Raw genomic sequence first — 12,950 nt, 5'->3', positions numbered from 1 at the left:
AGATAATACATGTAAAGGCCTACCAATGAAGTAAGTAATGTCCACTTTATTGCGCCAGTCATCATAAATGTATCCCTAAGCTTCTTATCTTGTTACAGATGAACCGCCATATGTATCATCAAACTATTTTGCATTTCCTAAATAGCGAATTTTAAGGAATAAATAGCAATTCTTTACCATTCCTAATTTGCAATGAGCAAATTGCTAATTGCAAATTACCCATTCATTTCCATGGGCTAGAAAGCTCATAGGAATGAAGGTGCAATTTGTGATTAGCAATTAGCTCATCGCAAATTAGGAATTTTTTCAAGGGTGCAGGGGTGTCTCAAGAACACCCTGCTGCACCCCTGAAAAAGAAATTTGGGGGCATATGACGCACATACATGCCCTAAGGGCATGTATTGGCGTCATATGGCACCTTTTGTTTTTTGGAAAAAAAGCTTTTTGAAAAGAATTCGCAAATTACCACAAACTAGAAGTTGGTGGTAGTTTCCAAATCCTTAATGTCATTTTTTACATATTTTTTGTTTGATACATTGCATTTAAGGAATCGCAAAATTTGCAAATCCTTCAGTGCAATCGCAAAATAAGGAATAGCAAATTTTGAATTAAGGACATTTTAAGTCATTTCCACATGTGCAGTGTTTTCAAATTTTGATTTGAAAATCGTTTTTAGGGAAAAGGAATGGTTTGTAAATTTATGACAAGGACATAATGGTGTATGCTTCTTTATAAGGCATTTCACAGTCTCTGATGTCATTTTTCCCATATTACATTATAAGACCTTTCCCCATGGAGAACATTCCTTGTAAATATGCTCCCACCTGTGCATGGTGAATTTAGATTTTGACTGTTCGAGTCACATAGCCATGTTAAAAGTGACCCAAAAAAATTGCAAAGGCTTTAAAAAAACACTTTCATGTGTCTTAAGGACATTTTAAGTCATTTCCCCATGGGCAGTGTTTTGTAAGTGGCGCAAAAGAGGCATACACCTATCATAAATCTGTCCCTAGCATTTTAAATGATTAATTCATGATGACGATAAGGTGTGGCCTATCCAGAGGTTTGTTTAAGGTGAGGCCTACTCAGGATTGCAGATTAAAGTTACGCTTGATGAAGAATACAGAGGAGATAATACATGTAAAGCTCTACCAATGAAGTAAGTGATGTCCACTTCATTGCGCCAGTCATCATAAATGTATCCCTAAGCTTCTTATCTTGTTAGAGATCAACCGCCATATGTATCATCAAACTATTTTGCATTTCCAAAATAGCGAATTTTAAAGAATAAATAGCGATTCTTTACCATTCCTAATTTGCGATGAGCAAATTGCTAATTGCAAATTACCCATTCATTTCCATGGGCCAGGATGCCCATAGGAATGAAGGTGCAATTTGCGATTAGCAATTAGCTCATCGCAAATTAGGAATTTTTCCAAAGGTGCAGGGGTGTCTCAAGAACACCCTGCTGCACCCCTGAAAAAGAAATTTGGGGGCATATGGCGCACATAAAAATTAACAACATTCCTTTACCTCAAAAACGATTTTCAAGTCATAATTTGAAAACACTGCCCACAGGGAAATGACTTAAAATGTCCTTAAGACACATGAAAGTGTTTTTTGAAAGCCTTTGCAATTTTTTTGGGTCACTTTTAACATGGTTATGTAACTCAAACAGTCAAAATCTAAATTTTCCATGCACAAGTGTAACCATATTTACAAGGAATGTGCCCCACGGAGAAAGGTCTTTTAATGTAATATGGGAAAAATGACATCAAATGTCCTTAAGACACATAAAAGCGTTTTTTGATTGCCTTTGCAGCATGTTTGTATCACTTTTAACATGGCTATGTAACACAAACATTCAAAATCTAAATTTGCCATGCACAGGTGGGAGCATATTTACAAGCAATTTGCGCCACAGAGAAAGGTCTTACATTGAAATGGGAAAAATAACATCAGAGACAGTCAATTGCCTTATAAAGAAGCATACACCATTATGTCCTTGTCATAAATTTAAAAACAATTCCTTTTCCCCAAAAACGATTTTCAAATCATAATTTCAAAACACTGCACATGGGAAAATTACTTAAAATGTCCTTAAGACACATAAAAGCGTTTTTTTGATTGCCTTTGCAGCATGTTTGTATCACTTTTAACATGGCTATGTAACACAAACATTCAAAATCTAAATTTGCCATGCACAGGTGGGAGCATGTTTACAAGCAATTTACGCCACAGAGAAAGGTCTTACATTAAAATGGGAAAAATAACATCAGAGACAGTCAATTGCATTATAAAGAAGCATACACCATTATGTCCTTGTCAGAAATATTATAACCATTAATTTTCCTCAAAAACGATTTTCTAGTCATAATTTGAAAAGACTCCACAGCTCCTATGCAGAAAAACACCCTGTCAGTACTAATACTTCACATTTTCTCCAATTACATTTTCTCAAAGAAACAAAATCTATTTGTAAAACACTTGAGACAAAGCAACATTTGAAAAACACAACTTTCTTCATAATTTTCTCCTTAAAGCACACTATTCTCTATCTAAATTAAAGAAATATTTTCTCACCTTAGCAAATACTTTGAGTTTGAAAACAGTCTCAGAAACACACCAATTTGTCTTCAGCAGAGCAAAAGGTATGCACTCCAGAGTCTGCAGCTATCAAAAGCACAGAAATGCTGTAATTCTTCACACATATCTCTCATGTCACCCAATCAAAACTCTTCTCTCACTTTTTTTCAAATGAAAACCCTTCCCCCCTCTGCCATTTCATGCCTTTTCTGCATGGCAACCACCTCTTGGAAGACCTCTGGTGTTTGCAAGTTCACACAACAATGTTGCAATTGAACTCTGAACTCTCAGTGCACCTGCGTATCCACTGCAATCTTTCATTTAATGATTTTTTATTGACCATTCAAAATACATCTTTCAAAGAACTCATCCATGCACCCTAACTTTCTGTTTTCAGCAATCAAAATCCACCAATCACTGTTACTGCTTCATTAACACAGAAACTCCACCGTTTTTTTCATTTTTAACTCTCATTTTTTCAACTGCCATTTCATTGCCACACTTCATCTGACTGCAGCAGAACCTTCTCTCACCATGTTTTCTGTCTGGATTGTTGGACATAGTTATATCCACTGGGCTCACAGGTATGCTAAGAACAGAAATTTACCTAACCTCAATTTACAAGATGTGGAAATTAAGTGGTTTGGCCACAGAGGATTAAAATGTCACCAATTGATACCATTGGTGAAAACCTTTATGCATTTGCCAAAACCTGACCTGTTAATTGTGCACTGTGGAGGTAATGATTTGGGCACTTTGACTGGGGTAGGTCTGGAAATGCTTTTAAAGGACACCTTTGAGCAATTGATGGCACTTTTTCCTCAAACTGCCTTGGTATATTCAAATATATGCCAAAGACAGAAATGGAGGTGGTCAAACCAATTTTGTCCACAAATTGAGAAGTCGAGGAAGCATGTAAACAAATCTGTTTCAGCTTACATGAGAGACCATGGAATGGGCTCCCTGTACAACAATAACTTGCGTTACTACATGCAAGATATCTACAGAGGAGATGGAGTTCACTTCTCAGATGAGGGCAACAGAATTTTCATTCTGAATTTAAGACTGTGCATTGGTACCTACTTATAAGTACCTAAATGTACCATAAACCCAAAAGCTCTTCTCAGAGCTACCCTACATCTGATCACTCACAATTATTATTTTACTCTAACATTTTTCACTAATTTTCAACAAAGTACGCTCCCTGGGGCGCTTCCCGGTACGCGAACCGGGAGCTAACCTCGCTAAATTTTAAAAAAAATGTTGTTTTTTTCACACATATGGGCCTCCTCAGCCACCCTCAGAAAACCTAGGGGGTCAAGATAAGTCTACCGTGCCCCCTTGTACCCATTCTGAACATTATTTGCCCTCCATCTTGTATCTTAATTCGACCGAAACACAAAATGGTGGACTCCCGTAACGCTTAAGGTTCGCGAACCGGGGCGCTCACCAGTTCGCGTACCGGGTCGCTCCCTGGGAAGCGCACCATCAAAAAAGGTGGGAAAGTAGTTTACAGAAAAACGACTGGAGACACTCTCACCAAATATAGATTAGCTCATACTACATACCAATCCCTACCATTTTCACAAATTTGATTGAAATTCCATTTAGCCATTTAGCCTGTAGACCTCTCTAAATACCCTGAGGTAAATTACTTCACAAAACACATCTGAAGTGTTGGAATTGACAACCAATTAAAATGTTACTTTCATTTTCTACTTTTTTTACCTGACATTTGATTGGTTATGTACCTGAATATATATAAAGAAAGAGAGAGAAACACAGCCATTTTGACTACTACTTCCTGAATTACATTGCAAGATCATTTTCACTCACAACTTAAACTTGTTTTTAGAAGGTGAGATATTATTTTATAAATTTGAAAACATTTTAAGATAGTTATATACTATCCCTCTGTAAGAGTTAGACATTGAGAAAGGCTTCTTTATTATAATTATGGATTGATTTAGGTTTCTGTGGTATAATTATGAATTTACTTAGGCTTCTTCACAGGCACTTTTTAATAGTACTACTTCACGCCTGAAACCATACAGTGCCCATAGATTACTTCTCTGTTATAAACTCACAAGTACCTGTCTGAACTTAAACCCAACAGTGTCCTATCACTACTGATATATTTATTTTTTATGCAAATTACAGCAATAAAATGGAAGGTGAGCAGAATGTTTCCTTCGAAATTGTTCTGGACAGCAACAATGAACAAGTTATGGAACCCATTGATGACTTAGAATTCATGGATGAGTCACGGGACTATGAATTACTTCAATGTGTAGAATCTGTCGATCATTTACTCCATTATGATGATGGTCAAATGTGGGAACTTATGTTCACTCAACAAGAGGACATATCGGATAGTCAAATGCTAGACGTTCTATTAAATTTTGAAAAACAATCTGAAAAATAAAATTGTATGTAAAATAAAAAAATTGTTTGAGTCTTTAATCATTTTTATATGTAATTCATAAACTAGTTAAATGTTAGAAATGTTATTACATTTTGAAACACAATCACAATAATAAATAATTGCTTAAAAAATAAAAAAATTAAAAAATAATCAACAAAACCAACAATCAATTAACATACAGTATTTGAAAAGTCTATCATTCATTTTTCATTATAGTACGCTCCCCAGAACGCTTCCCGGTTCGCGAACCGGGCGCTACCCACGCAAAAAAACAAAAATAAATTATTTTTTTTTTGCCACGCGGGGCCCTTTTAAAGCCTCCACATTAAACCTAGGGGGTCAGGGAGGATATACTATGCCCCCTTATGGTCATTTCCCCCTTTGTTTTGGCCTCCTCTTGTCTCTCAATCCTACCGAGAGACAAGATGGCGGCCGCTCCGGACTGTTTAGAATGTTGACAGACACCGGAGAGCCAATCAGCTTCGCTACGCGAAGTTCCGGTACACGTAAAGTCCGCGAACCGGAGCGCTGCCCGGTCCGCTGTTACAGATATATATCTTTTTTTGAACATTCATTTCTCAAAATCCACTGAAGCACATATATTGAGACCTAGCAAAGGCACATCGGGCTACCAGTCCCTACAATTTTGCCAAGTTTCGTGGAAATCCATTCAGCCGTTCGGGCTAAAAGTGAGGCCAACCGCCCTATTTAAAACTCAATGTTAAAAACACGTTTTGGGACCCCCCTTTTTTCTCGGCCCCCCCTTGACGAACCCCCCCCAAATTTCCAGGGGCTGCTCAGAAACAAAATGTTCCATTTTCCAGAAAATTTCAGCCAATTCCGTCCACAAACGCCAAAGTTATTAGACATAGAATTTTCAAAAATCCCATAGGGAAAAAATCCTAACTATATATACCTACTGGCGACCGCCAGTAGGTAATATATATATATACATATATATACATATATATGAACAAACTGGGGGTATATTATCAAGAACTGCAAAAGAATTATCGCCGCTAAAACGGCCATAATGGGCTTGATAATATGTCCTTGTGAATTCCCATAGCAGCCCAGGTTCTGGTGTTAACCTGAGCTGCTATGGGAATTCACAAGGGCATATTATCAAGCCCATTATCGCCGTTTTAGCAGCAGTTTCCTGCCGCTAAAGCGGCATTAATTTTAGCCCAGTCCTTGTTAATATGCCCCTTGGTTTCTCTGCACCTTCACATTCACAACGGGCGAACAGAGAATCCACGAACCACAGGAATCTTTGGCAAAAAGGTCCTTATTGTATTAGCTCCTCAGAACAACGCATTTCAGGGAACATTTGCCCTGATCTCGTTACAATGGAAGCTGTTCGGCAAGTTTAAATTTGCTGTGTTTTCCCCCTCGTGGTATGCGAACATAAAAGACATACTAGCACTGATCTTCACTCGGTTAGTCTGCTTTCTTTTTTATGCTCTTTTTGTCTTTCATTTTTTCACACTTTCTTAGCGTTTGTTCACTTTGCACCTTATATATGACACCATAGCTATTTTTCAATTGTAAACACATTAATTTTGACTCACAATTGTTACCAAGTATCCTATTTTTCTGTCTAAATCCATTATGGCTTGAAAAGCAAAGTCTTCATATAAAAATATATTTCCTTGTGCTTTTGTTTTGATGCACTGATTAACCCACATGAATTATTGCACATATATAAAAAATCACACTTGATGCAGTAGAGCTCTTAATTTCGGCGTAATGCTCATTAACACACTAAAAGCATATAAACATAACTGCCCCATCCTAGTTGATACAACATTATTACTGACTATACACTATGGTTAAATCCATATGTCCTGCTTAATGCTTATTCGTAAGGTCAGCTCATATATGTACAATTTGTTGTTCCTTCTAAACATGATATTCTATCCTACTGTGCAAACTATGCTAATGTGCAAACTATGCTAAAGTGCATCGCATCGCCGATGTAATTATAATTTAAGCCATAAAATGGAAGGTTGTTACCTCCTGTGCAAAATTGCCCATTCATAAAGTGTTGTGTACTGTGCAACAACACTGTTAAAATGCTAAACGTGCAAAAGTGCTAAATCTGGCCAAGTAGACCCCTAAAAGTGGAAGTACTAAAACCTCACTACAAAATACCATCATAAAAGCCAGATCTAAAAAATTAATTTATATATATATATATATATATATATATATCTATATTACCTACTGGCGGTCGCCAGTAGGTATATATAGTTAGGATTTTTTCTCTATGGGTTTTTTGAAAATTCTATGTCTAATAACTTTGGCGTTTGTGGACGGAATCGGCTGAAATTTTCAGGAAAATGGCACATTTTGTTTCTGAGCAGCCCTTGAAAATTTGGGGGGGGTTCGTCCAGTGGGGGCCGAGAAAAAAGGGGGGTCCCAAAACGTGTTTTTAACATTGAGTTTTCCATAGGGCGGTTGGCCTCACTTTTAGCCCGAACGGCTGAATGGATTTGCACGAAACTTGGCAAAATTGTAGGGACTGGTAGCCCGATGTGCCTTTTGTAGGTCTCAATATATGTGCTCCAGTGGATTTTGAGAAATTAACGTTTAAAAAAAGATATATATCTGTAACAGCGGACCGGTTAGCGCTCTGGTTCGCGGACTTTTCGCGCAACGGAGCTTTGTGAAGCGAAGCTGATTGGTTCTCCGGCGTCTGTCAACATTCCAAACAGTCCGTAGCGGCCGCCATCTTGTCTCTCGGTAGGATCGAGAGACAAGAGGAGGTCAAAACAAAGGGGGAAATAACTATAAGGGGGCATAGTAGATCCTCGCTGACCCCCTAGGTTTGATGTGGAGGTTTTAAAAGGGCCCCGCGGGGCAAAAAAAAATAATAATAATAATAATCGAACGGCTGAATGGATTTGCACGAAACTTGGCAAAATTGTAGGGACTGGTAGCCCGATGTGCCTTTGCTAGGTCTCAATATATGTGCTTCAGTGGATTTTGAGAAATTAACGTTCAAAAAAAGATATATATCTGTAACAGCGCACCGCTTCGCGCACTTTTCGCGTTACGGAGCTTTGCGAAGCGAAGCTGATTGGCTCTCCGGTGTCTGTAAACATTCCAAACAGTACGTAGCGGCCGCCATCTTGTCTCTCGGTAGGATCGAGAGACAAGAGGAGGCCAAAGCGAAGGGGCAAATGACCATAAGGGGGCATAGTAGATCCTCGCTGACCCCCTAGGTTTGATGTGGAGGTTTTAAAAGGGCCCCGCGGGGCAAAAAAAAAAATAATAATAATAATCGAACGGCTGATGACCATAAGGGGGCATAGTAGATCCTCGCTGACCCCCTAGGTTTGATGTGGAGGTTTTAAAAGGGCCCCGCGGGGCAAAAAAAAATAATAATAATAATAATCGAACGGCTGAATGGATTTGCACGAAACTTGGTAAAATATTAGGGACTGGTAGCCCGATGTGCCTTTGCTATGTCTCAATATATGTGCTTCAGTGCATTTTGAGAAATTAACGTTCAAAAACAAGATATATATCTGTAACAGCGCTCCGCTTCGCGGAGATAAAATTATATGTGTATTACCTAGCTGTTGCTAACACCAGTTAGCGACGGCTAGTAGGAGATAGCGACCATCTTGGGTCCCACTTTGCATGTGAGTGATATTTATCACTAATGACATGCAAAGTGGGCATGCCAAGATGTTAGCGACTGGAAACAGTCGCTAACATCGCTATCTCCTATTATCAACTTTTGGAAATATTCGAGATAAGCGCGAATATCTCCAAAAAGTAACAGCTGCCCTGAGCAGTTCTTAGCCATGTTATCCAATGGGAGGTGGATAACATGGCTAAGAGCATTAGCTCGGTAATGCATGAATATCGCGGAGTTTTCAGCGACATTAATGCATTGCGCTCGTTTTTTATCGTATTTGCGATAAACCTTGATAATAGCAAGGTTTATCTGCGATAATTTCTGACGGTAAAAAAATCTTTGCAATGCATCGTTAGGGATAAATATCGCTTAACTTTGGTAATATGCCCCAACGTCTGTTAACGTTCGATTCGAAGGAAATCAGGAATTGTTGAAAAACATTGTGTGCGCCATCTTGTCTTTTTTCAAATGCCACACTTTTGTCGTGCACGGCAGCCATTTTAGATGCCTTGACCAGATCCACTCTGTGAACGCTGTCGATCCTTAGCATGGCTCCCCACCCTCGCAAGCATCTCCCCCAGGCAGTGGTCACCCCCGCTCTCTGTTTTATGCATGGGTAATAAACCTCCCCCCATCTGCGCTGTTCTTCCCTGAGAATCACACCCTGTGCCCGCCCGACACCTCCCTTTCGCCCTATTCACTACCGCACCCTCTGACACTCCTTTTCCTCTGTGTCCGATTGTCCAGGCCGGTCCTAGGCTATCAGCTAGCCCTGCAGATGTAGTTTATGGCCACAGCTGTAAAGAATCACCCGTCTTCAAAGGAGTTATAGTAGATCAAGGCCCACACTCGATGAGATCCGTCACAGCAGAAGCGTTGCTATTATCTGAAAACCATTCTGTATTGTGATTGGGGAGGGGACCGAGCGTGAAGCGGAAGATTCCAGGGATGACTCTTTGTACATCAAAGTTTTTACAATTATGTGTCACATTAAAAATATATAGCACTCCGACAAAGTAGTAAGATTATAAAACTTTAATAATTTATAAATATATACAAGAAAACAAAAATAGTAATAACATATAAACATTTTTAGAGAAAAACAACGAAGTAGCGGTCGGCTGTGCGAATAGTTCCAACGCAGCACAACGTCCAGATTTCCGGCGTGGGGCGTCGCGGGGGGTGGGTGATCAGTAGCAAACTGTTGTGCGAATAGTTCCAAGGCAGCAGAACGCGCCGAAATCTAGATGACACAAAAGTGATGTCTAGTAAGTTGCCACCCAGCAAATAACGGCGTGGGGCGTCGCGGGGGGTGGGTCATCAGTAGCAAACTGTTGTGCGAATAGTTCCAAGGCAGCAGAACGATGGCACCAAGGTGATGTCCAGTAAGTTGCCGCACTGGTTTTGGTATCCTACAATGCTGCTCCGAATAACGGCGTGGAGCGCCCCGGGGGAGGCGGCGTGAACGGGCCTCTCCAGGTGGAGTCTCGTCTGTTGTAGTGGGGCGCCCCTTTACCGTTTCAGTTGCCATTCCGTCCGCTTTTGGTCCACTGTGTCAAAATCCGCCATTCAGCTGAGTTGCGCCCACTCTTGCGGTGCAGCGATAGGCGGCTGTCACAGGACTCTCAAAATGGCGGCAGGCTGTTTCCTTTTTGGGCCTGGTCCACTGAAATGGCCCTGGGACACCTTGGAAATCGGACGCTTGTCTGCTAGGTCTTGGACCCCATTCTCGAAAGCGTCCCCTCCGCCTTGAGAATTCATCAAAAGTTTTGGGGGCCCCGACTCCTGCAGGCTTCTGGTGGGGAGCGGCTGCCATGATTGCTCGCGGAATGACCACGACGGAGCTACGAGATGGTGGTGCTCTCATGGTGACGCCAGCTTCAGTCTGAAACATCCAGAAACAAGGTGGGGCTTTCATCGTTTGGGGGAAAAAAAAAGTTTTCATCCAATGAAAAGTGTTGTTTTTAGGTCATATGATCAAGCCTTCCATCATTAGGAAACCAAAAGTAAAATGAACCAATGAAAAGTTTTATAAACAAGTCACATGACCTGTTATGCGGCATAGGGTATAAAATGCGGAGAAAATACGTTGGCACGTGAGGCGGCGTCAGTAGCGGACCGATGTGCGAATAGGCCGAAGGCAATACAACGCGCCAAGATCCGGATGGCATCGAGGTGGTGTCATAGTTGAGAGTTCTGAGCAGCGGTTGTAACACTGTCTGAAGCTTATTTGCAGCTGCTGCAGCTTCACTACGCGCCAAGATCCGGATGGCACCGAGGTGGTGTGTAGGAAGTTGCCGCACTGGTGTGGCCATCCTACAATGCTGAAAGTCGGCGTGGGGCGCCCCGTTGGCCTGTGAGTTTGCGTCAGTAGCGGACCGATGTGCGAATAGGCCGAAGGCAGCACAACGCGCCAAGATCCGGATGGCACCGAGGTGGTGTCTAGTAAGTTGTCGCACTTCTGTGGCCATCCTACAATGTTGAAAGTCGGCGTGGGGCGCCCCGTTGGCCTGTGAGATGGTGTCAGTAGCGGACTGATGTGTGAATGGGGCCAAAGGCAGCGCAACAATATTTTCTACTATATTTCCGGTGTAGAAGAGACCACAAGGCGCTGAGATGCCAAGATCCGGATGGCACCGAGGTGGTGTCTTGCAAGTTGTGGTACTGGTGTGGCCATCCTACAATGCTGAAAGTCGGCGTGGGGCGCCCCGTTGGCCTGTGAGATGGCGTCAGTAGCGGACCGATGTGCGAATAGGCCGAAGGCAGCACAACAATATTTTCTGACTGACACCACAAGGCGCTGAGATGCCAAGATCCGGATGGCACCGAGGTGATGTCTAAGTTGCGGACTGATGTGCGAATGGGGCCAAAGGCAGCGTAACAATATTTTTTGTATGGAAGATACCACTAGGCGTTGAGATGCCAAGATTCGGATGGCACTGAGGTGATGTCTAGCAAGTTGGTGTGGTCATCCTACAATGCTGAAACTCGGCGTGGGTCACCCCATTAGCCTGTGAGATGGCGTCAGTAGCGGACCGATGTGCGAATAGGCCGAAGGCAGCACAACGCGCCAAGATCCGGATGTCACCGTGGTGGTTTCATAGTTGAGAGGCACTTCATCTGCAGTGGGGCGCCGAGATCCGGATGGCACCGAGGTGATGTCTAGCAAGTTGCTGTACTGGTGTGGTCATCCTACAATGCTGAAACTCGGCGTGGGTCGCCCCATTAGCCTGTGAGATGGCGTCAGTAGCGGACCGATGTGCGAATAGGCCGAAGGCAGCACAACGCGCCAAGATCCGGATGTCACCGTGGTGGTTTCATAGTTGAGAGGCACTTCATCTGCAGTGGGGCGCCGAGATCCGGATGGCACCGAGGTGATGTCTAGCAAGTTGCTGTACTGGTGTGGTCATCCTACAATGCTGAAACTCGGCGTGGGTCGCCCCATTAGCCTGTGAGATGGCGTCAGTAGCGGACCGATGTGCGAATAGGCCGAAGGCAGCACAACGCGCCAAGATCCGGATGTCACCGTGGTGGTTTCATAGTTGAGAGGCACTTCATCTGCAGTGGGGCGCCGAGATCCGGATGGCACCGAGGTGATGTCTAGCAAGTTGCTGTACTTGTGTGGTCATCCTACAATGCTGAAACTCGGCGTGGGTCGCCCCATTAGCCTGTGAGATAGCAGTTCTTTGGATTTGGGCCTGGCTCGTCTGCTGTAGTGGGGCGCCCCTTTACCGTTTCAGTTGCCATTCAGCTGAGTTTCGGCTGCTCTTGATGCTACAGCGACAGGCGGCTGCAACAGGACTCTCAAAATGGCGGCCTGTTCTTTGGATTTGGGCCTGGTCCACTAAAATGGCCCTGGGACACCTTAGAACTCGGACGCTCGATTTTTTTTTCCTTTCCTGTACATGCAAAAAAAGGTAAATGCCCGGTACGTTACACGCTTCATCTGCCACGATGAACTCTCTAGAGGAACCGAAAAAAAATATAGTTGTGGTAACTATACCATGCATCGTCATATGGAGAGGTGGCAACAATTAATTATAGTGCTGCATAAAAGAGAGATTTGGAGGAGAACCCCTGACCTGCTAGTACATTCATCAAAGAAGTGGCACTGAGAGCTTCAGAGGCAAGGGAAACGGTCCCAAATATTTAGAAGAACTTTGGAAAGATTAAAATGACATGTTTAGATTGTGGCAAATTTATTTCATGTGGACATCTGAGTGTTACTCTAATAAATACAGCATATGAACATCATCATAGTCGATGGTTGGTAGAGACATTTTGACTATA

This window comes from Lissotriton helveticus, chromosome 2_1 (genome assembly GCF_964261635.1).
Source record: "Lissotriton helveticus chromosome 2_1, aLisHel1.1, whole genome shotgun sequence".
In the NCBI taxonomy this organism is placed as follows: domain Eukaryota; kingdom Metazoa; phylum Chordata; class Amphibia; order Caudata; family Salamandridae; genus Lissotriton; species Lissotriton helveticus.
This window is presented reverse-complemented; position numbering follows the sequence as displayed.